Here is a 22,089-nt window from a genome sequence, read left to right as displayed (position 1 = left end):
CAGCGGAGATTGGACTATCTGTCCATAGGTCAACTTTAAGCAGTACACTTCTCAGAGCTAGGTTTTACCGGAAGAGTGGCCAGAAAAAAAGTAATTGCTTAAAGAAAGAAATAAGCAAACACATTTGGTGTTTGCCAAAAGGCATGTGGGAGACTCCCCAAACATATGGAAGATGGTACTCTGGTCAGATGACACTAAAATTAAGCGTTTTGGCATGGTGGTGGCAGCATCATGCTGTGGGGATGTTTTTCCATCAGCAGGGACTGGGAAACTGATCAGAATTTAAGAAATGATGGATGGCGCTAAATACAGGGAAATTCTTGAGGGAAACCTGTTTCAGTCTTCCAGAGATTTTAGACTGGGACAAAGGTTCACCTTCCAGCAGGACAATAAGCATACTGCTAAAGCAACACTTGAGTGGTTAAGGGGTCAAATCCCAGGCCCCAATCCAATTGAGAATATGTATTATGACTTAAATATTGCCTTGATGATTGGGCAAAAATCCCAGTGGCTAGATGTGCCAAGCTTATAGAGACATAACCCAAGATACTAGCAGCTGTAATTGCTGCAAAAGGTGGCTCTACAACATATTGACTTTGGGGGGGAGGTGAATAGTTATGCAGGTTTTGTTGTCTTATTTCTTGTTTGTTTCACCAAAAAATATATTTTGCATCTTCAAAGTGGTAGGTATGTTAAGTAACTCAAATTATACAAAGCCCCCAAAAATCGATTGTAATTCCAGGTTGTAAGGCAACAAAATAGGAACATTCCAAGGGGTGTGAATAAAACATTATGGGATGACCCTCCTGAGTGGCGCAGTGGTCAAGGCATTACATCACAGTGCCAGCTGTGCTACTAGAGATTCTGGGTTTGAGTCCAGGTTATGTCGCAGCCAGCCGTGACAGGGAGGCCCATGGGGCAGTGCACAATTGGCCCAGCAACGTCCGGGTTAGGGAGGGTTTGGTCGGCAGGGATATCCTTGTCTCATCGTGCACTAGCGACTCCTGTGGCGGGCCGGGCGCAGTGCACGCTGACACGGTCGCCAGGTGTATGGTGTTTCCTCCAACACATTGGTATGGCTGGCTTCTGGGTTGGATGGGCATTGTGTCAAGAAGTAGTGTGGCTTGGTTGGGTTGTGTTTCGGAGGACGCATGGCTCTCGACCTTCGCCTCTCCCGAGTCCGTACGGGAGTTGCAGCGAAGAGACAAGACTGTAACTACTACCAATTGGATACCATGAAATTGGGGAGAAAAAAGGGGGGAAAAATAAATAAAATCATGGGATGAACTTTCTCCATTGTTTTTGATGCTAAGCCACTCTGGTAGGCTATGTTATGATCACATAGCCACAGTAGCCTACTTGACCCCTGTTAAAACTGCAACTTTAACTGGTACAGCCTCAGTGTTCACAGTAAGACTAGCCTAGTTAAGTAAAGGTTAAATATAAAATAAATTAAAGAAAGAAATTTGGTTCCAGGTAGAACTCCTTTGGGTTCCATGTCGAACCCTCTGTGAAAAGGGTTCTACATGGAACTAAACAGGGTTCTACCTGGAACCAAAAAGGGTATTCATGCACACTTGGCTTCTCCTTGTGTTTGCCAGTGATAAGTCATCCAGCCACCATTCTGGCAGACCTGGGTTGAAATACTATTTGACATCTTTCAAATACTTTGAGCATTTGCTCTAGCCTGTCTACAGTGCCAGATGGGCGGTGTTTACCATTTTGTAACTATTATATTGGTCCCTTAAGCCAAACAAGTTCAATCAAGCACAGACAGAGTATCTGAAATGATTTCAAACAATATTTGAACTCAGGTCTGCATTCTAGTAGCCCATCATGAAAATGCCATGGCTGAAGGACATATGCCAAATTGGCTGAGCTCAGGAATTATTGGATCTCTGAGAATGTGTTTACAAACACAGTAATCATATGCCTTGTAGGCTGCTGACCAACCCGAGATTCACACACACGCACACATCCCCCAAGCAGTGGATAACTTGTCAGAGCACTTCCATTCACACCAAGGGTCTCATTTTAGCACCATTCACACAGAGCTGGTGTTGTCGATCCATTATTGTTGGCAGGGTAGCCTAGTGGTTAGAACGTTGGACTAGTAACCGGAAGGTTGCAAGTTCAAATCCCCTGAGCTGACATGGTACAAATCTGTTGTTCTGCCCCTGAACAGGCAGTTGACCCACTGTTCCTAGGCCGTCATTGAAAATAAGAATTTGTTCTTAACTGACTTGCCTAGTTAAATAAAGGTAAAATATATATATATTTTTTTAAAAGCAGAGTTCCTTTTTAATAGAAGGCCTGCATAGATACTGCATGGTGGGGAACCTTAGCAAACTCAAGAGGTATTCTAAACTCTGGAACTTCTATCGATAATGTCACGTTCATGCTGCGGACATTTAGGGACAGAAAGAGCTATATACAGCACCATGCTGACTTTGCTGTTTTCTGCATGACACCCAACCTCAGCCCCCTTTCACTGTAAAATCCAACCAGAAACCAATATTTACAATCCCAACTGGCAACTGAGCTGTTTTGTAATTACGGAAATTCTCGCCTAGACAAATAAAGATTGTCACCAAACAAAAGGGCCCCAAAAATGCTATCGCTTCGGGCTGGCATAGATGGCCCATGACTGGAAAGGTATCCAACATTAACATAATGATGAAGGTGATCGCAGTCATATGCCCTTAGTTGAGTTCTTTTTACAGTCCTAAGTGCCCTCAGACAGCGCTCTGGCAGCAACTGCAGCCAACTCACATCGGACGGCAGCTGAATGATCCACAGATTACAGATTACAGAAGGAAAAGTGTGCGTGAGGATATTAAGAACAATTGAAATGTATTGGTATATAGGGCAGTTACACAATGGGGCAAAATTCAGGAGTTGGGGAATTCATACTTTTCTTTAAGTGTGAAAATTAAGACATTTAAGGAAATAATCATGCATTTTAGAAGGTCAAACACTCTCACCCCAATCAGATGTGATTTCTGGTTAAGTCTGAGCAAGTCATTACTGATCCCACTAATCATGGACCGATGCCATCCTGACCAGCTGCCATTTTTCCCCCTTTTCTTATTTGGTGTGGTCAGTAACAGCTTCGATTTCAATGTCCACAGACGTTGATATTTGGTGCTGACCTAATCGAATCTGAACCAATCATATGACATATTATGGATGGTTAATTTTTGACGCCATTAATTCTGCGTTAAAAAAGAAACGACACAAAGGGTTACGCTTAGGTATTAATTCCAAGTGGTTAAGTCCAAACTACCATCAGGTATTGTCAGTATTCTCGCAGGTTACTTGAGCATTGAGGACTACTGTAGCACAGTGGTCTCAGCAGTGCTCTCTGGCTCTGAGCATCACAAGTTCACTCCCAGTGCTGGGCAATTGCTTTTCCTTTTTGTGGTGAGCGCAGAGAAAGGCATATCACAGTTCTCGGGACTATAGAGTACATCACAGTACTGTACATTACGGTGAGGAAAAATGTATTGTATTACAATACAATAGAATAATGTATTGAACCCTACTTCACTCTACTCCAGGCTTTCTCAAACTTTTTTTGTGCCAGGGACCAGCAAGGCATGACCTTCATCCTCTATGGACCGCTTTGGTAAAAAATAACTGACAATCACGTTTTCTTTAAAAAAAACAACTTTTACTCCTACTTTCTACTTTATGTATTAGACTGTCTATCTATCTGTCGGTCTGTCTGTTGAACTCATGGTCGGTCTGTCAGTGTAAAAAAACTATAACAACAACTGAATCTTTATGAACAAATAATCTTTAATTCTTTCAATATATATATTATAAAAAAATGGAATTGTACATGATTGACTCACACAATCAATGAGATGGGTGTGCCTGTCTCTCGGACACCATCAGGTCAAATCTCGGAAAGAAGGAAAGGGACACTCTCAAGGTGTTTTCAGCAGCCAGTAGCCAGTCTGCTGCAATATTTAGACTATGTTGCAGCAAGAGAGGAGAAGCTGGTCTCACATAGAGTAAGTAGGTAGATTGGAAAGATATTAACAACTTCACTGCCATCTTGCGGTGTTGCGGGTAATCTCGAATGCTGAACAGCCAGAATGTGGAAAGCTTGTCTCATTAAAACATGTTCACAGACCATGGTCATAGTGGTCATTCTCAAGAACCAGCCTGGTCTCATAGACTAAACGTAACATATTAAATATAAATCTGCATCACTCAAATTAGTATGATACAGTATGTTACATTTGGTATGGTTACATAAGACAGATGGTTACTTAAGGCAAAAACAAAAGTAGGGTGGTTGGTCAAGGTGGAGGGGTTGGATTAAAACAAACGTCTAGCAACCCAAAGGTTGCAAATTTGAATCTCATCACCGACATCTTTAGCATATTAGCTAATTAGCAACCTTAACTACTTTTTAGCTATTTTGCAACAACTTAGAATGTTAGCTAACCCTCCCCATAACCATAACCATTTTAGCAAACCTTTCCTCTAACCCTAACACTTTTAGATAACCCTTATCTTAACCCTTTAACCTAAATCCTAAACTAAACCCTAACCCCAAGTCTAGCTAATATTAGCCAACTATCTGATGTTCACTACCTAGCTAGAATTTGTAACATATCATACATTTTGTAATTATGGAATGTATTTTACGTTTTGCAAATCCGTAACACATAATATGAATTGTACTTTGTAACATATCAGACGGAATGGGTAATCCACAAATTAAATTAATACATATCATATGAAACATAACATATCATACTAAATGGTTGTCTCAGATTAACATACAAAATAATGAAAAATGCACTGAGACCAGGTTGCAAGAACAAGATGAAAGTATCTTCTGTGCTAGTGAATGAATTACAGTTGAAGTCGGAAGTTTACATACACTTAGGTTGGAGTCATTAAAACTCGTTTGTCAACAACTCCACAAATTTCTTGTCAACAAACAAAGTTCGGCAAATCGGATAGGACATCTACTTTGTGCATGACACAAGTAATTTTTCCAACAATTGTTTACAGACAGATTATTTCACTTAATTCACTGTATCACAATTCCAGTGGGTCAGAAGTTTACATACACTAAGTTGACTGTGCCTTTAAACAGCTTGGAAAATTCCAGACAATTATGTCATGGCTTTAGAAGATTCTGATAGGCTAATTGACATAATTTGAGTCATTTGTAGGTTTACCTGTGGATGTATTTCAAGACCTACCTTCAAACTCAGTGCCTCTTTGCTTGACATCACAGGAAAATCTAAAGAAATCAGCCAAGACCTCAGAGAAAAAGGTAGACCTCCAGAAGTCTGGTTCATCATTGGGAGCAATTTCCAAACACCCGAAGGTACCACGTTCATCAGTACAAACAATACGCAAGTATAGACACCGTGGGACCACACATCCGTCATACCGCTCAGGAAGGTGACTACGGTTTGCAACTGCACATGGGTACAAAGATTGTACTTTTTTGAGAAATTTCCTCTGGTCTGATGAAACAAAAATAGAACTGTTTGTCCATAATGACCATCGTTATGTTTGGAGGAAAAAGGGGGAAGTTTGCAAGCCGAAGAACACCATCCCAACTGTGAAGCAGCATCATGTTGTGAGGGTGCTTTGCTGCAGGTGCACTTCACAAAATAGATGGCATCATGACAAAGGAAAATGACGTGTATATATTAAAGCAACATCTCAAGACATCAGTCAGGAAGTTAAAGCTTGGTTGCAAATGGGTCTTCCAAATGGACAATGACCCCAAGCATACTTCCAAAGTTGTGGGAAAATGGCTTAAGGACAACACAGTCAAGGTATTGTGGGAGGAACTGAAAAAGTGTATGCGAGCAAGGAGGCCTACAAACCTGACTCAGTTACACCAGCTCTGTCAGGAGGAATGGGCCAAAATCCACCCAACTTATTGTGGGAAGCTTGTGGAAGGCTACCCAAAATGTTTGACCCATGTTAAACAATTTAAAGGTAATGCTACCAAATACTAATTGAGTATATGTAAACTTCTGACCCATTGGGAATGTGATGAAAAAAATAAAACCTGAAATAAATCCTTCTCTCTACTATTATTCTGACATGTCACATTCTTAAAATAAAGTGGTGATCCTAACTGACTTAAGACAGGGAATTTTTACTAGGATTAGGAATTGTGTCAGGAATTGTGAAACTGAGTTTAAATGTATTTGGCTAAGGTGTATGTAAACTTCCGACTTCAACTGTACACATCCACTGCTTTCCTCAGGTGTGGGGCAGATTGTGATAGAAAGTAATCCTCGAATTTGAGGAAAGGTTTGTCTCAGATGTGACCCAGTCAATTTACGCATGTGATCCATGTCCACATCACCCTCGTCAGCCAGAGTTGAGAATAGGGGGAACATGCCTCTATCTACAAGGTCTCTCCAGACACCACAATTTATGCTTGAAATTGCCAATTTGATAGTTTTTGGGGAAAATGTCTGCATAGATAGGTTGTGTTGGTTGAAATGGTCGAAATTGTCAAGTATATCAGAGAAGTATGCCAGTTTCGGAAATCATTCATCATCTTGCATGCAGGTGCAGAGCTAGATCTTATTTATTTTGGGTTAGAAATGCCTGGATTTCACGCCTCAGTACATAAACCCTGTTGATCAATTTCCACCTGGAAAACCTGTGCACATCTGCATGTAAAAGCAGGTGACAGTGATCTAATCAAATGTATTAGTCACATGCGCCCAAATACAACAGGTGGAATGTGGACTGCTTACTTACGAGCCCCTAATCAACAATGCAGTTTTAAAAAATAGAGATAAGAATAAGAAATAAAGTAACAAGTAATTAAAGAGTAGAAGTAAAATAACAGCGAGACTATATACAGGGGGGGTAACGGTACAGAGTCAATGTGTGGGGACACCAGAAACTAGTGTCATGCCTACTCCAATTCCCTTTCTCCAGCTTTTGAGGCAGCTGGTCTTACTAACCTCCGGTCCTGGCAACCCACATAACGCACACCTGGCAACCATCATTACGCACACCTGCTACACATTGTTATGCACACCTGGACTTCATCATTACCTTGATTACTCTCCCTTTATTGAGAAATCAGTAGCCTCTGTTTTCAGGCAGTATTGGTTTTGTTCACGTTCAGTACTCTTCTCCTGTTTTCTTTAGCTGCTTATTTTCTGTATTAAACTCCCCTTACGCACCTGCTTCCTAGTGTACATATACGTTACTGCCATAGCATGCTACCAGGAACAAAAGCGCATTCATCAGATAATGTGTGTGCAGAACCTGAATGACTAAATAGAATGCCATACTAAATCAGAGGGATTAATATAAATGGTGCAATATCAGCTGATGCCAATACTCAAGTTTCCTGTCTTGATTTAATTAAGCATTTCATTGCTGAAACATGGAGGAATTTATACCTACAAGCACGAAGCATAAAGAGGAGGAAATTCTGAAGAGAGCAAATAAAGAACCTGAAACTCAAAGTAGGTAATGCGAAGACAGACTTACAGTGGAGCTACTTTTGTTACACAGGAATTGTTATCCTCTAGTTTAGCACCTATCTCTTTCAAAAGGTTAAAATCAGGGTGAGCTAAAGGCTGAAATGCACTTTAAAGAAACACAAAGTAAATCTGGGCCAAAGTACTGGAAAACACTGTTTCCATTCTGGCTCTCACTGTTCATGGAAAAAAAGTTGCCGTCTTAATTTCTGGACCCAGTTTCCATCCAATCCCACAAAATCTGATCCACAATTCCATTTAAATGAATTGTAATTGTAAAATAGGCTAAAATACTCCCTTTCACAGAGACCTAAAGCCTAGGTCAGCAGAGTTTTGAATCTAAGCCATCCACAATACCCGGCAATAAGGAAAGCATAAACACTACCCTCTCATAAAAAAATGCAACACTGAGCGTTGAGGGAAGGATCTGGATGACTTGTTTACACTCAACTTTGCCTACTGTTTATCCAGACCCCACTGCACAGTTGACAGTGTAGTCTAACACTCAGTGTTGATAATGTCAATGCTGGTGAACTGGTCAGGTCCTCAAATGAAATCCCATTTTGTGGTATCATACACACATTTAGCAGATGTTATTGTGGGTGTTGTGAAAAACTTGTGTTCCTAGCTCCAACAGTGCAGTAATATCTAACAATGCACAATACATATGAATCTAAAAAAGTAAACAAATGGAATTAAGAAATATTAGGATGACCAATGTCGGAGTCCGGAGTATGTGTGTGTATGTATGTATATATATATATATATATATATATATATATATATATATACACTGCTCAAAAAAAATAAAGGGAACACTTAAACAACACAATGTAACTCCAAGTCAATCACACTTCTGTGAAATCAAACTGTCCACTTAGGAAGCAACACTGATTGACAAATTTCACATGCTGTTGTGCAAATGGAATAGACAACAGGTGGAAATTATAGGCATTTAGCAAGACACCCCCAATAAAGGAGTGGTTTTGCAGGTGATAACCACAGACCACTTCTCAGTTCCTATGCTTCCTGGCTGATGTTTTGGTCACTTTTGAATGCTCGCGGTGCTTTCACTCTAGTGGTAGCATGAGACGAAGTCTACAACCCACACAAGTGGCTCAGGTAGTGCAGCTCATCCAGGATGGAACATCGAGCTGTGGCAAGAAGGTTTGTTGTGTCTGTTAGCGTAGTGTCCATAGCATGGAGGCGCTACCAGGAGACAGGCCAGTACATCAGGAGACATGGATGAGGCCGTAGGAGGGCAACAACCCAGCAGCAGGACCGCTACCTCCGTCTTTGTGCAAGGAGGAGCAGGAGGAGCACTGCCAGAGCCCTGCAAAATGACCTCCAGCAGCCCACAAATGTACATGTGTCTGCTCAAACAGTCAGAAACAGACTCCATGAGGGTGGTATGAGGGCCTGACATCCACAGGTGGGGGTTGTGCTTACAGCCCAACACCGTGCAGGACGTTTGGCATTTGCCAGAGAACACGAAGATTGGCAAATTCGCCACTGGAGCCCTGTGCTCTTCACAGATGAAAGCAGGTTCACACTGAGCACGTGACAGACGTGACAGAGTCTGGAGATGCCGTGGAGAATGTTCTGCTGCCTGCAACATCCTCCAGCATGACCGGTTTGGCGGTGGGTCAGTCGTGGTGTGGGGTGGCATTTCTTTGGGGGGGCCGCACAGCCCTCCATGTGCTCGCCAGAGGTAGCCTGACTGCCATTAGGTACCGAGATGAGATCCTCAGATCCCTTGTGAGACCATATGCTGGTGAGGTTGGCCCTGGATTCCTCCTAATGCAAGACAATGCTAGACCTCATGTGGCTGGAGTGTGTCAATAGTTCCTGCAAGAGGAAGGCATTGATGCTATGGACTGACCCGCCCGTTCCCCAGACCTGAATCCAATTGAGCACATCTGGGACATCACGTCTCGCTCCATCCACCAACGCCACGTTGCACCACAGACTGTCCAGGAGTTGGCGGATGCTTTAGTCCAGGTCCGGGAGGAGATCCCTCAGGAGACCATCTGCCACCTCATCAGGAGCATGCCCAGGCGTTGTAGGGAGGTCATACAGGCACGTGGAGGCCACACACACTACTGAGCTTCATTTAGACTTGTTTTAAGGACATTACATCAAAGTTGGATCAACCTGTAGTGTGGTTTTCCACTTTAATTTTGAGTGTGACTCCAAATCCAGACCTCCATGGGTTGATACATTTGATTTCCATTGATAATTTTTGTGTAATTTTGTTGTCAGCACATTCAACTATGTAAAGAAAAAAGTATTTAATAAGAATATTTCATTCATTCAGATCTAGGATGTGTTATTTTAGTGTTCCCTTTATTTTTTGAGCAGTGTATATATACACAGTATTTATACAGTACCAGTAAAGTAATTGGACACACCTTCTCATTCAAGGGTTTTAAAAGAATAATTTAAACTATGAAATAACACATAGAAACATCTAGTAAATAAAAAAGTGTAAAACAAATTTAAAAATATTTAATATTTTAGATATTTCAAAGTAGTGTCATGACGTGGCCCTTTTTGTGTATAGCTCGTGGCTTCCCCCCCTCTCTCTCTCCTACACCCAGGTTCTGTTATCTCAGATCATACATTTATTTCTGGAGGAGACTCTCTCCCCCTGGCCATGCAGAAAGAGACACAAAGAGAGAACAAAGGATTTCACATGGTGAACTCCTAAATCCACAAAATAGGGATTTGATAGAAAATGTCCACTTGTGAGAAGGTGGGAATGGTCCGTGGACACTTAAGGGACAGGTATGATGAGTGTGTTTCATTTGGTGACCTCAGAGAGGACAGGAAACACACATGACTAAACCTCTGAATATGTACATTTCTCAATTATGGTGTTTGCATCTAATTATTGTATAAAATGAATGAGTAAAGATGAAACTATTTGTGAAATGATGTAATGTGATGTTAAACCTTTAATGTGAGAGAATTGTATTCCCTTTAAAGTTTGACTAAATCACTGGCCCGCCGCCATGAGCACAGACATGATCTGGCGTCATGGAACATCCCTTTTCTACTGTTACGAATAAAAACCCCTCCTGAGGAAATCCTCTTCAGACCACGTGTACCTCGATGGACACTGAGGGAACACCTCAGTATTAGCTAAGGTTGTAATGGTTGTCGAATTCCTAACCATACCATACGTGGAGCATTGGCTACATGGCTGGAAATGGTTAAACTCTGAGACTATCGATCCGTACCGAATAAGAACAAATCATAAATAATAATTACTAGTCTGCAGCTAGAAATTATGTCAACCTGGGATGCGAAGACCGACAACCACCGAAACATCTATTCTATGAGAACGGTACTCTGAAGTATTCATTCTAACCACCCAAGACTTCAGGGAAGCAGAGAGAGAGACGCTCTGATGAACGGACTCTCCGCAGACTGACGATTCCAACAGAGATCACAACGACACACTGGGCGTAAATATATATTGATTGCAAATACTCCCGAATGAGTGAGCGTTCATGTGCAAAGGATTAGCATTTCAATTAATATACAGTTGAAGTCGGAAAATTACATACACCTTAGCCAAATACATTTAAATCAGTTTTTCACAATTCCTTTCATCACATTCCCAGTGGGTCAGAAGTTTGCATACACTCAATTAGTATTTGGTAGCATTGCCTATAAATTATTTAACTTGGGTCAAACGTTTCGGGTAGCATTCCACAATCTTCCCACAAGTTGGGTGAATTTTGGCCCATTCCTCCTGACAGTGCTGGTGTAACTGAATCATGTTTGTAGGCCTACTTGCTCACACACACTTCTTCAGTTCTGCCCACAAATGTTCTATAGGATAGAGGTCAGGGCTTTGTGATGCCCACTCCAATACCTTGACTTTGTTGTCCTTAAGCCATTTTGCCACAACTTTGGAAGTATGCTAATTGACGATTTGGAAGACCCATTTGCGACCAAGCTTTAACTTCCTGACTGATGTCTTGAGATGTTAAATCAATATATCCACGTAATTTTACTTCCTCACCTATTTTGTGAAGTGCAGCAAAGAAACCCCACAACATGATGCTGACATCCCCGTGCTTCATGGTTGGGATGGTGTTCTTCGGCTTGCAAGCCTCCCCCTTTTCCTCCAAACATAACGATGGTCATCATGGCCTAACAGTTACATTTTTGTTTCATCAGACCAGAGGACATTTCTCCAAAAAGTACAATCTTTGTCCCCATTGTGCAGTTGCAAACCATAGATTGGCTTTTTTATGCCGGTTTTGGAGCAGTGGCTTCTTCCTGGCTGAGCGGCCTTTCAGGTTATGTCGATATAGGACTTGTTTTACTGTGAATATAGATACTTTTGTACCTGTTTCCTCCAGCATCTTCACAAGGTCCTTTGCTGTTGTTCTGGGATTGATTTGCAATTTTCGCACCAAAGTACATTCATCTCTAGGAGACATAATCAAATCAAATCAAATGTATTTATATAGCCCTTCTTATTTTACTGCTTGCGTCAGTTACTTGAAGTGGAATAGAGTTATTTTTAGTCATGGCTCTATGTAATACTGTGTGCATCCCATAGTCGTTCTGGACTTGGGGACTGTGAAGAGACCTCTTGCGGCATGTCTTGTGGAGTACGCATGCGTGTCTGAGCTGTGTGCCAGTAGTTTAGACAGACATCTCATTGCATTCAACATGTCAATACCTCTCGTAAATAAAAGTAGTGATGAAGTCATCGCTTTATTATATACAGACTTCTCCCCATCTTAGCTACTACTGCATCAATATGTTTTGACCATGACAGTTTACAATGTAGGGTTACTATAAACAGTTTATTCATCTCAACTTGCTCAATTTCCACATGATTTATTACAAGATGTAGTTGAGGTTTAGGTTTTAGTGAGTGTTTTGGTCCAAATACAATGCTTTTAGTTTTAGAAATATTTAGTGCTAACTTATTCCTTGCCACCCACTCTGAAACTAACTGCAGCTCTTTGTTGAGTGTTGCAGTCATTTCAGTCACTGTAGTAGCTGACGTGTATAGTGTTGAGTCATCCACATACATAGACACTCTGGCTTTACTCAAAGTCAGTGGCATGTCGTTAGTAAAAATTGAAAAAAGCAAGGGGTTTAAACAGCTACCCTGGGGAATTCCTGATTCTAACTGGATTATATTTGAGATGCTTCCATTAAAGAACACCCTCTGTATTCTGTTAGGCAAGTAACTCTTTATCCACATTATAGCAGGGGGTGTAATATACCTCAAGAATACGTAATATAGAATAGCATATAATAGTAGTATAGAATAGCATACAGTGCACTCAGAAAGTATTCAAACCCCTTGACTCTTTCCACAATTTTATTCTAAAATATATATATATTTGTAATCCTTCATCAGGCTACACACAATACCCAGTAATGAAAAAGTGAAAACAGGTTTAGACATTTTTGCTAATTTATTACAATGAAAAAAACTGTAATTTCACATTTACATAAGTATTCAGAGCCTTTATGCAATACTTTATTGAAGCACCTACTTAATACATTTTAGTATAAGGCTGTAAAGTAACAAAGAATGGAATTAAGGGTTAAGGGGTCTCAATACTTTCCGAATGCACTGTACATAGTCAGCAGCCTCTAAGGTGCAAGGTTCAGTACCGGGTAGTAGCCAGTGAGTAACAGTGAGTAAAGTTTAGGGCAGGGTACTGGGCGGAGGCCGGTTAGTGGTGAGTATTTAACAGTCTGATGGCCTTGAGATAGAGGCTGTTTTTCATTTCAAAGGAATTCGCTGTAGTGATGGGTAACAGAAAAGATGAGTGCTTTGTGATTGATGCTTTTTGCTATACATGCGATCTCACAGAAGTCTAATTTGTTATTGTCCGGTACTAGTGATCAGTAGGTACAGTATTCAACTACAATACATACTACAACTACAGTGTGTTCTGAGGCCTCCAGTCTAAGCAGACAAAGTTGTCTAGACAAGGTCAAACACTTCCAACTTCAAATAAAAATACTGAGAAAAAGGCTTATAAGCTGTGCTCTCCATTCATGTGCTGAAGTCTTTTTTTCAGGGTCACTCGAAAGCCACTTCTGTGCCGAGAAGTGTCTCTGCCGAGAAGTGTCTCTGCCGAGGCAGCTAAGCTGACCAACATGTCATCACTATGGCTTTCACTCTGCCTAGCTGCACAAAGAAAAACATGGAGCACACTCATTTCCATATTGCACAGGTCATCATGAGCCAGAAACACAACAAGCTGAATATAGAGATAAAACAGTGTGGGATAGAAAAAAAGCACAATTATTGCCTTCATTCACAAACCAGTTCCCAAACATGTCTCTGATTCATTCTGCCACGAAACCCATTTTTAGTTCAAAACTGATGTTTAGTGCCTCTACAACTTTTGGCTCATACTTTATCTTCATAACCACTTAACTGACATAATCAGATTGCTCAAATTAGCTTTCAATTTGAGATAAGTGCACCGTATTGTGGAGAGCAAAAAGTGACCTTTCATGTTTTTCAGGATGAGTCAAACACACCTATTTTTCAGTGGCAATTGACTAGACTATAACTGACTAAATAGACCCAGAAAAAACTATAACTAAACAAAAATGATTTTATTTAATTTTATTAAAAAAAGAGTTGAGACTAAATTATCTCTGTGACTAAAATCTGACCATTAAATGAACTGGACAATCATTTTTGGAGAGATTGAGAGCTTTACAGTGATAAGCACAATTAATATTAGCAGCACAGATGCGCTGTGCAGTTCTGTTCAGCAGAGGGAAGGATCCGACACACAGCCTAGCCTACATCAGCTGGTGAACTGTAGGGGAGCAAGCGATGAGTGTGGGCAGACAGGCTCCGTTTCAGCTCTGCCTCTGATTATACACATCGTGCACGCAACTCTCTTGCTTCCCCATAGCTATCCAGTCATCACCAGTCTTCTAGTAAAATGTGCCTGCTTATTAAGAAACACAAGCTGCTTTACAAAATAAAAAAAACATTAAAGATGCACCATGCAGAAATCACTCCAACATTTCCTTGTTGATAGTTTAGTAGTTTGCCTAATTTCAGTTTATGTGACAAAACAAGCAGTCATTGTACCATCTAATCCGCTGTGGAATATATTTACCACAAGCAAAAATATTGTCTATTCAACCGTTTGAAGCTGGTGTACAAAATCGAAAGTATAAGACGCAAAAAACTAAACTTCTGATCGGGAAGAATAAAAATCGCACACACAGATCTACTGCTTCATAGACTTGCTTTCAACATGAACGAAAGATCAATAACTCACATTTCTATGGGAATCTGGCCTGGTCACCCAAAAAGTTACATACTAGTAATGTAGCTTTAAGTTTAATAGTAAAACAACCGTCTAGCTATGTTTTTCTCCCCTTTTTGAATTTGTAATCTCGCTCAACCCTCGCACTTTCCCCGTTGTATTTTGTAGACAGGTTCTGTAGCCAACGTACTAGCCTAGTCTCCATCTGTCCTCAGAGAAAATGTCTTCAATCTAACTATAGATTTTGGTCGCATTTTACATTCATAAAGCATATCACGGGCCGTACTAAAACTAGGCTACTTACGGACCAGCCCATTAGGCTACACCTTGTTCAGTCATGTTACCTCATTAGCTAGCTATAGCTAACAACCTGGGGCTCGTTCAGCAGGATAGAAATATGTAGATAGAAATATGTTATGTAGAACAAACATGCCTTTCTGACATGTTGAATAAGGAATAGTGTCGACTCTATTCATGGCATTTCTAAAATTAAAGGCCATTTAGTTGACTAAAAGGGCAGACATTTTCAAAACGGTAACACTATTGTGGAATTCAAAAGGACCATTTCCCATTTTTACAGTCTTTGGTATGATTCCGCTGTGGATCGAACTCCCAAACTTACAATCTCAGGGCAGACACACCACAATGCCACTGAGTTGGTTCTATACTAAACTGTGACATGGCCTTTAATTGTTTCCAATTACAGGATTATAAGTTTTCATACCTTTGTTCATGAAACAGGTTGAAAGTAAAACATTCTGTCTGCTAGGCACAGTTCTAACTGAAACACAGCTTGAGAGGATTTTCCACAGCAATTGTGAACTATTCCACCCTAATGGCTGCTATATTCTCCCAGTTACAGCTGTAGTTAGTCCGAATTTGCTCCTTATATGGGCATTGCAAAGTAGCGTTTGTAGCCATTTGTTTACATGCTCATGTAACTGGTAGGATGTGAACCCCCCAGTCTCCTGCTCCATAACCAAACGTCTTAACAATTAGACCCCAAAAATATTCCGTCTTTGGCCGAGGGTGGCTTAAGTCGCAGGCAGGGCTACCTCATCAATAGAACATTTAAACTCCCCTCCGCTACACTCATCCCAGAAATGTTACATTTCACTCTGTACTAATTTGAATATACTCTGTGATTCATGGCAAGAAGTACTGTATATGGCAGAAATACATTACTTTTAAAATCAAACAATGATAGGAATTACTTTTTGTAGATTAAAAGTTTGCAAAATAGTGGCTCAGGTTGCAGCATTTTAGTAAAATAGCTGACAAGGCCCTCATGGGCCAATCTGTGGTGGCTCCACATATCTGCCTCTGTGCCAAATATGGTGTGTTAATCTGAAAATATGTCTTCTGAACTGCAAATTATAACACCGTCTGTGGCCATTTCATAAGATGACTGCCAAGACCCTCATGGGCCAAATCTCTGGGGGTTCCATATGTAATTTTTTCCAGGCTATATAAATCTACCTATGTGACAAATTTTGTGTGTTTATCTCAAAAAAAGCCTTCAGAACTCTAAAATTGTATTACCAACCGTGGCCGTTTATGGTGTATTAATCTCAAAATATTCCTTCTGAACTTCAAATTACAACACAGTCTGTGGCCATTTCGTAAGATAATTGCCAAGGCCCACATGGGCCAAATCTCTGGGGGCTCCATGTCTAAATCTTTTCGGGGTCCATAAATCTACCTAATGGTGAAATTTGGATACCTGAATACCAAAATATAGTAGCTGTGTCCGAATACCCATACTAATATACTGTATACTAAATACTAAATGAGTATACACCACATACTATCATCTTAGTATAATGTAAACAAACAGTATCCTTTCAGTTGAGTGTTCTAGCGCTTTGCCTGTCTACCGGAAGTAGATGATGTTGCTAGGCAAAATCTTGCTAGCTTGTTAGCATAGCTAATAAATTACGAACTAGACATCTTACAACTTCATTAACAATGTCCATTGAGAACACACAATGAATATACAACTTGGCTATGCTAAGAATGACGTGAATAATCAAGTCAATAAACGTTGGGTAGTTAGTTAGATAGCATATACAGTAGTTACAATACTGTCAAGTTTTATATATTAATAGCCAACTAACGTTAGGTATCTAGCTATATTACCGGAACATACCAGCAATTGCTGTAATGATATGCTATGTAGCCAGCGTAGCTAACAATTGTCAGCCAACACAACATGTAACGTAACTTATTTGAAGTCATTACTTTATTATATTGCTTACATTTGTCATAATTAGTTAAAGCAATGAATTTGTATCCTTTCTCATTGGACTTCGGCTGCATATTTTCCACCACATTCTTCAATCTGAAAATGTTGTGTAGTCATTTTCTGAGGATATGCATTATCGGCCCTAAAAGCACAGCAATAGGGTCCACTGCTTGTTTACTTTGGTGAATGTAGTACGACATCCGGGATCTTTTGGCATACTAACCATATCCATACTATGACCAACAAGCATACCACATACTCAATATACAGCATAAATAGTGCAGTTAGTATGGGTATTTGAACACACAGCTCTAGTTACAATTTAGAAAAATTGCGGCAACACCCCCTCTGGGGCCAAATCTGGGTTGGCTCCATATCTAAATCTTTTCAGGGTACATACATCTACATTTACAATGTTGTGCTTTTCACAAAAAAATATGATTGTTTCAGATTTTTGGAGCTAAGCGGCCCACGGGGCTCTATTACACTAAATGGCCATGATCTGTGCAATACAGGGCCTTGCTCCCACATGCTGCTTGTCTCCCACAAATCATGATGCAAGGTCAATGTAACGTGGGGTTCACACATTAACACTACACCAGCAGCTATCCAAATGTGATCTTACTGTATAGAACCTATAACTCTAGGACAGAGCCCCATGCTTAATCAGGCCTCTTGGCTACAATGAGTTCTGAGGTGTACTCTGCTGGCACAACAGAAAATAAAAACAAGAAAAGTTTCAGGTAGAAATTGAGGGTCTAGAATGGACATTGCTACTTTCCAAATTAAATGTCTTCTCTGCATTCTATTTCTCAACATTAACCTCAAACTGTGCCAACTAAGAACACCTGAAGTTTGTCCCCTGTGAATGAGCCAATCAAAGGGGCACACTGGCCAAAAGGCCTCTCCAACCATCTGGCAGGATATGACATACAGTATGTGCTGCAGATGAAGTATCAATTAAAGTTAAAAGAGGACAGGCGCCAGGCATGCAGGCAGGCGAGTTTCACACAGATGGTCCCTGTTAGCCTGTCTGACACCTAGCAGATGTGTATCCTAATGCTTCAGGCTCGCTGACTTTGACCCCTTACCCCAGCCACTGCTATTGAACAAACTAAGTTTGTACGAGAAATCGAACAAAGTATGATAGAAATAAACAGTCCCATCATGTTCAAGTAGGTGATAATCACCAAGAAACTCCATGTTCTTTGCACATTATCAAAATCTGGACTCGTATTCCCAAACACGTGAGTAGGAAAGCTAATCTAGAACAAGTTATGTTTTATAGAGATCATAATAGATTAACACGCCTACTCAGAGATTCTTTGTGAATACAGGCATTGGCAAATGGTTTCTCAAGACTTTGTGATGACTGCAAAGTTTACATTACAACGACACTCCCTTCCACAAGACACAAAAGCGCAGCACATGATCTAGCAACTAAGTATAGTTTCAAAGAGTTCCAAAGCATTGATGGAACAACTAATTAGCCACACATGGATCTAGACATTAACCATTCGGATGAGTAATGGCATCAGTTGTAGTGAATCATGAAGTCATGAAACTCGGAGAAAATGCTCACTCTGAAATAAATTACCCTTGAGGACAAACTCTTTCATATGTGCCTTAAAAATGGCTCCAAACCCCCCCAAATGTCTGTGCTGCAGCGTGGAAAAAAAACTAAGACCTTGTTGGAGAGCACAGAGGAGCAATAAAGTACAGCTAGCCTGATTTACAAAGCAACTCCTTCAAAAATATTTTCCTATTGCTGCTCTGCCAGTGTTTAATGATAAGAGCTTCTCCAAAAGCCTGGCTGTGGGAGTACAACTGTGTAGGGAGTACATTTTCGGGAGTGAAATGGAAAAGATTAAGCACTTACAAAAACATACTCATGACTAACTTCACTGACTTCACTTTTGAAATACAGCAATACGTTTTTTCTTCGTGCCTCTGCTGAAATACATTTTCAACAATATGTTGCTTCTTAAATCATAGAAATGGTTGCATCAAACAGTCCTAGTGCAGTAGCGCATAACACAACTATTTATGACTATTTTCAGTGTAACTCAATTCTGCATTCACTTGCGGGAAGGAATAAAATGTATTTTCGGACCATATCCCTCAGCAAGTCATAAAACACTGTGATGAAGGCAGAGCTGAATTCCAGTGTCTACACTTGGACAGCCATGGATGTGAGGGTAAAGATTAATGATGTACACCTGGTTTTCCCCGACTCTAGATTTCATATGGAAGGACCAAACTCCCCCAGGTTTCTCAGTCCATCTGGCTGGTAGTGTGGAAAATGCTCTTTCTTCACACTTTCCACTATCCCATTCGTTACAGAGGGTGTGGTTTGGAGCTGGAGCTGAAAACATCTCTACACTCAACCGCCACCGATCGGTGGTGTTGAATCGCCAGTGTAGGGACACAATCTATTCCAGTAATAGATTGTGAAACGTATTCCAGACGTTTCCATGTCAAGCCAGTTCTATCAGTCTGGAATACAGTGTATTTATTTATACTAACAGCTATTGGAGGACACTTATGTTACGCTAAATGGACAAATGCTAAAATAATATGCATATTAAAAAAAGCAAACAATGAACAAGTGACTCTGGGACACTTTGACATGAGCTTCTTGGAGAACACATTTAATTCAGTGCTGCTATTGTGATATGCCTGTTTACACAGGGCTCCAATAAAGCCTTAAATGAACACTACATTGGAATTAGGTCAAACACTTCTCAAATACACCACACGTCCGTGGAGGAGAGCGTGACTGCCCAACTTTGTGGAATGCAGTCCCTTATATGTTCACAACTCTGGTCTGGTAAATGATCTGGACTTGGATTTCATCTTGATGCAGGTATTTCAGGGTTTTTCCAATGTGAGCAACAAAAAAAACAAGTTTGAAACAAGCACCCAATGTCGAGTTGCAGAGATTATGCATTTTAGCGGTTCTGGACCAGTTCCGACTGACATTTTGGTGAACAAAGCAATCTGTGAACGTTGTAGGGTCCTGAGCCTTATAGTGCCAGAAAGATCCATCTGGCTGCTCTCCACTACTACTCTCTCTGCGGAGCAGACTTGAAGTGTCAGGTTTTAGACCACACATTTGCATTGGGAGTGCCATACAAATAATTGTTTTGCTCTTCCTGTGAGTGATGGAGCCCAGCTTGGGAGACAGCATATGAAATGTGTCAGTCTAGCAAATCCTGTGATATTCACATCTGGTTCTAGCGCTCTCAACATGAAAAAATACTCAATAATTTTAAACAAGTTAACTTCTCCATGTTCACAGATGGACAAAGCTTCAGCTTAAAGCTGACGTTCTAACGAGTCTGCACACATTTGAAATGTGTCTCTGCTCCACTCAGTGGGCGTTTGGAAGAAAAATATCTGTCAGTTATATGAAATGGTGCCAATATTGTACTGTCACTAAGTATGATCATATTTATTTTTACAGCTATAAGAAAGGTGGAATCTTATAGTAAATTGTTTATAATTGGAATGTTAATATATTTAGAAAGCATTTCAGTCATTTCGAGAACAATTGCTCCACTTTTGATGAATAGAAAAAAAAATCTAATGATTTTTAAATTTTCATAATATTTGTACTATAAACTTGAGCTTGTGTACTCAAAAGTGACTACACCTCTAATTTAAATATGTTTTTTTAAATACCAGAAAGGTGAATTCCAGACTTTTCTAAAACTATTCATCATTACCAGTTATTGCAGTTATTGTTTATGGCCAGCTCATGAACAATAATTTGTTTGGAATGCTTTCTAAATATAGTAACATTCCAATTATATTTAGGCAGAAATCTACATTTTGCCCTATCATTAAAGGGAAACTCCACCACTTTTCAACCTAATTTTCATTATATATAGCACAACACCAATGTCAACATATGTGAAAATGGTGAATTTCAAAGTTTTGTAGAACAAATATATAAAGTTAAAAAGTTCTACCCAATGAGATTCACGGTGATGTGGAGAACAAGAAAATACCCCCCCCTTGGGCTGTAAAGATTGAAAATTCACAGTTTTTACTTTTAATTCTACCCTTTGATGTCTCAAAAAATGTTATGACCTTATCTTTTCGACTATAGATCATAGAAAAGTTATGTTTCCACATATGCAGACACTGGTTTGGTGCAGGAGATGATGAATATGAGGTTGAGAAGTGACGGAATTGCCCTTTAAGCACTCCTCATTTGCCCCACTGTAACTGCAGCTCACGTCTAAACCTTCCACTCTTCAACCACTCTAAGTGTAGCTATCACTCTGCCTTCAAATACATGGTGTCTGATATTTATGAGAGATAAACTCAACATGTCAGACAAAACCTATTATTATGCAAGATGTGCTTGCATGCTCACATGTTATAATGAGGCAACCTACCATGGCCAGTTTCAGGCAAACATAAGTTCAAAATTATCACTTACCCTGAGCTGAAATAGCTGTATTCCACAGCCTTTGGTAAAAACAAAAATCTGCAAAATGACAAAGGCCTTTAGGTCATTATCCTCCTGGTATTTCCTCTCTGTGCAGCTGGCTTGTCCAGCTCCCCCGAAGGAAGGCGGATGAGCGTGGTGGAGATGGGCTGATAGACCGCAGAGGAGCCTTGGTTATCGGCACACACTGAAACTCAGCACTTCAAAAACAGACTGACACCCTCCCGATCACTCTGCAGAGGAACTGTGGCACTGACTCTAAGGTTGAGATGGAACAAACTCCCAACCTACTGGAGCACTGCCACCCCTCTTTTCCTCCTCCCACTTTCTCCAAAGAGGGAAAAAATGAAAATATTGAGGAGGGGTAGGGGAGAGAAAAAGGAGTCTTAAACAAGAACCAGATGCACAGCCCTGTTTGATCTAGATGTGATGTCACAAACCTAGAGCAGGATTCTCCCCTCCCCTCCTTCCTTTCTTTTCTTCCTCCAACGCTGCAGGGCCCTTTTGGTTAACCTGGCAACCTGGAGATCTGGATATTTGTTTCAAAAGGAAAAAACAACAACACCAAAACAGCATCATTAAGTTATCACTCTACTCTTT

At 40.4% G+C, this 22,089-nt stretch overlaps 1 protein-coding gene across 7 annotated transcripts in view; it reads right to left on the bottom strand.

Moving 5' to 3' along the window:
• Positions 1 to 21,759, bottom strand: part of LOC110501275 (collagen alpha-3(VI) chain) — a 95,813-nt gene extending 74,054 nt beyond the window's left edge. For all 7 annotated transcript variants that reach the window (XM_021578698.2, XM_021578700.2, XM_021578701.2 and 4 more), the window contains exon 1: positions 21,481 to 21,759. The gene's annotated coding sequence lies outside the window, so the exon portion shown is untranslated. The remainder of the gene's footprint in view (positions 1 to 21,480) is intronic.
• Positions 21,760 to 22,089: the final 330 nt, after the last annotated feature.

Source organism: Oncorhynchus mykiss, chromosome 22 (genome assembly GCF_013265735.2).
Source record: "Oncorhynchus mykiss isolate Arlee chromosome 22, USDA_OmykA_1.1, whole genome shotgun sequence".
In the NCBI taxonomy this organism is placed as follows: Eukaryota; Metazoa; Chordata; class Actinopteri; order Salmoniformes; family Salmonidae; genus Oncorhynchus; species Oncorhynchus mykiss.
Note: the sequence above shows the minus strand (reverse complement) of the source record. Positions and strands in the feature narration are given on the sequence as shown.